This window comes from Bos indicus x Bos taurus, chromosome 1, assembly GCF_003369695.1.
Source record: "Bos indicus x Bos taurus breed Angus x Brahman F1 hybrid chromosome 1, Bos_hybrid_MaternalHap_v2.0, whole genome shotgun sequence".
NCBI classification, from domain to species: domain Eukaryota; kingdom Metazoa; phylum Chordata; class Mammalia; order Artiodactyla; family Bovidae; genus Bos; species Bos indicus x Bos taurus.
Genome location: NC_040076.1, coordinates 27,758,042 through 27,761,893, shown reverse-complemented (window position 1 = coordinate 27,761,893; position 3,852 = coordinate 27,758,042).

The following is a 3,852-nucleotide window of genomic DNA, read 5'->3' as shown; positions in this document are numbered from 1 at the left end:
TTGTTAGAAATGATAACTATCTAAGTTTTCTATTCTTGCCCAGTAAATTACCTCAATCTTAAAACAGCATCTAGTTCTTAGTTCACAGTTCAATGAATCAGAAGTCTGAGACATCTTGTTTGGGTTCTGCTTACGGTTACACAAGGTTGAAATCAAGGTATTGGTTTGGTGGCTTCCTATTAAAGGCTCTGAGGAAAACTGCCTTCCAAGGTCATTTGGGCTGTGTGAGAATCTAGGTTCCTGTGTTACTGAAGTCTCTGTTTCCTTGTTGACAGCCAGACAAGCTTCACTCTCAGTTCTTATAGAGTGACCTCTTGCCCTTTCCATATTCAGACCCAAGAACAGACTATCTCTCTTACATTAAGTGTCTCCAAATTTTTCCTCCACCACATAAGATAGAAAAATATTGTTGCCAGATCTCATGTTTACATTGGACCCCTCTAGATCATCTCCATTTGTCCTAAAGTGGCACAATCTCAGGCTTTTTAGTGAAGGCTAAAAGTCATAAAGGTCAGTTTTCATTCCAATCCCAAACAAAGGCAATGCCAAAGAAAGCTCAAACTACCGCACAATTGCACTCATCTTACACGCTAGCAAAGTAATGCTCAAAATTCTCCAAGCCAGGCTTCAGTAATACATGAATCGTGACTTCCAGATGTTCAAGCTGGTTTTAGAAAAGGCAGAGGAAATAGAGGTCAAGTTGCCAACATTCACTGGATCATTGAAAAAGCAAGAGAGCTCCATAAAAACATCTATTTCTACTTTATTGACTATGCCAAAGCCTTTGACTGTGTGGATCACAATAAACTGTGGAAAATTCTGAAAGAGAGGGGAATACCAGACCACCTGACCTATCTCTTGATAAAACTATATGCAGATCAGGAAGCAACAGTTAGAACTGGACATGGAACAACAGACTGGTTCCAAATAGGAAAAGGAGTACGTCAAGGCTGTATATCGTCACCCTGCTTATTTAACTTCTATGCAGAGTATATCATGAGAAACACTGGGCTGGAGGAAGCACAGACTGGAATCAAGATTGCTGGGAGAAATATCAATAACCTCAGATATGCAGATGACACCACCCTTATGGCAGAAAGTGAAGAGGAACTAAAAAGCCTCTTGATGAAAGTGAAAGAGGAGAGTGAAAAAGTTGGCTTAAAGCCAAACATTCAGAAAACTAAGATCATGGCATCCAGTCCCATCATTTCATGGGAAGTAGATGGTGAAACAGTGGAAACAGTGTCAGACTTTATTTTGGGGGGCTCCAAAATCACCTAAGATGGTGATTGCATCATTAAAAGACACTTACTCCTTGGAAGGAAAGTGACCAACCTAGATAGCATATTCAAAAGCAGAGATATTACCTTGCCAACAAAGGTCCATCTAGTCAAGGCTATGGTTTTGCCAAGTGGTCATGTATGGATGCGAGAGTTGGACTGTGAAGAAAGCTGAGTGCTGAAGAATTGATGCTTTTGAATTGTGGTGCTGGAGAAGACTTTTGAGAGTCCCTTGGATTGCAAGGAGATCCAACCAGTCCATCCTAAAAGAGATCAGCCCTGGGTGTTCATCGGAAGAACTGATGCTGAAGCTAAAACTCCAATACTGTGGCCACCTCATGGGAAGAGTTGACTCATTGGAAAAGACCCTGATGCTTGGAGAGATTGGGGACAGGAGGAGAAGGGGACGACAGAGGATGAGACGGCTGGATGGCATCACCAACTCGATGGACATGAGTTTGAGTGAACTCCGGGAGTTGGTGATGGACAGGGAGGCCTGGCGTGCTGCAATTCATGGGGTTGCAAGGAGTCAGACACAACTGAGTGACTGAACTGAATTGAAAAGTCTTAGGGCTATCTTAAAATTCAGCCTATAAAAATAATCTATAAAATTATGCATATATGTAAAATATATAAACTACATGGTTTCAAGATTATCCTTAACGTAATGTTATCTTTACTCATTATCCAAAACAGGTTTTTTAGACAAATTGCTTTGAATGGGAGAGGAGTGGTGTTTCAGGCCCTGTATAAATTATACTAACTCCAGTGCAAAACCAGATTCTAAATAAATATAAGTAAATAAATACAGACAAGCATAAATACATACATACACACATGTGCATAAATACATACGTTTTTTTTTTTTTAAGAGAAAAGAAAAAGTTTGGAAACCATGGTTGCATTTCTTTTCAGAAATGAAATTCAGTGCTACATTACTTCAGTCATGTCCAACTCTTTGAGACCCCATGGACTGCAGGCTGCCAGGCTCCTCTGTCCATGGAATTCTCCATGCAAGATTACTGGACTGGGTTGACATGTCCTCCTCCAGGGGATCTTCTTGGCCATGGATTGAACATGTGTCTTCTGTGGCTCCTGCACTGCAGGCAGATTCTTTACCACTGAACCACCAGGGAAGCCATAAACTTCCTTGGTGGTGCAGCAGATAAAGAATACTTCAGCATTTATAATACAGATCACAGATGAGACAAAAGTTTGATCCCTGTGTCAGAAGACCCCCTCGAAGGGGAAAATGGCAACCCAATCCAGTATTCTTGCCTGAAAAATCCCATGGACTGAGGACCAGGTGGGCTACAGTCCATGGGGTTGCAAAAAGTTGGACACGACCGAACACAGACATACAAGTTCTCATAGAGTATGGGGGCTAGGGACCAAAGGTGAGGAGATGTTCAGTTTATAATTTTATTCCTCTAAATCGGGGTCAGTAAGCAACTAATAGATGTAAAAAGAAGAGAAGCGAAAAGCAAATGATAAAAGGAAAGATATTCCCATTTGAATGCAGAGTTGCAAAGAATAGCAAGGAGAGATAAGAAGGCTTTCCTCAGTGATCAATGCAAAGAAATAGAGGAAAACAACAGAATGGGAAAGACTAGAGATCTCTTCAAGAAAATTAGAGATACCAAGTGAACATTTCATGACAAGATGGGCTCGATAAAGGACAGAAATGGTATGGAACTAACAGAAGCAGAAGATATTAAGAAGAGGTAGCAAGAATACACAGACGAACTATACAAAAAAAGAGCTTCACGACCCAATAATCACAATGGTGTGATCACTGACCTAGAGCCAGACATCCTGGAATGTGAAGTCAAGTGGGCCTTAGAAAACATCACTATGAACAAAGCTAGTAGAGGGGATGGAATTCCAGTTGAGGTATCTCAAATCCTGAAATATGATGCTGTGAAAGTGCTGCACTCAATATGCCAGCAAATTTGGAAAACTCAGCAGTGGTCACAGGACTGGAAAAGGGCAGTTTTCATTCTAATCCCAAAGAAAGAACAATGCCAAAGAATGCTCAAACTACCTCACAATTGCACTCATCTCACACACTAGTAAATTAATGTGCAAAATTCTCCAAGCCAGGCTTCAGCAATACGTGAACTGTGAAATTCCAGATGTTCAAGCTGGTTTTAGAAAAGGCAGAGGAACCAGAGATCAAATTGCCAACATCTGCTGGATCATGGAAAAAGCAAGAGAGTTCCAGAAAAACATCTATTTCTGCTTTATTGACTATGCCAAAGCCTTTGACTGTGTGAATCACAATAAACTGGAAAATTCTGAAAGAGATGGGAATACCAGACCACCTGACCTCCCTCTTGAGAAACCTATATGCAGATCGGAAGCAACAGTTACAACTGGACATGGAACAACAGACTGGTTCCAAATAGGAAAAGGAGTACGTCAAGGCTGCATATCATCAACCTGCATATTTAACTTCTATGCAAAGTACATCATGAGAAACGCTGGGCTGGAGGAAGCACAAACTGGAATCAAGATTGCCGGGAAAAATATAAATAACCTCACATATGCAGATGTTACCACCCTTAAGGCA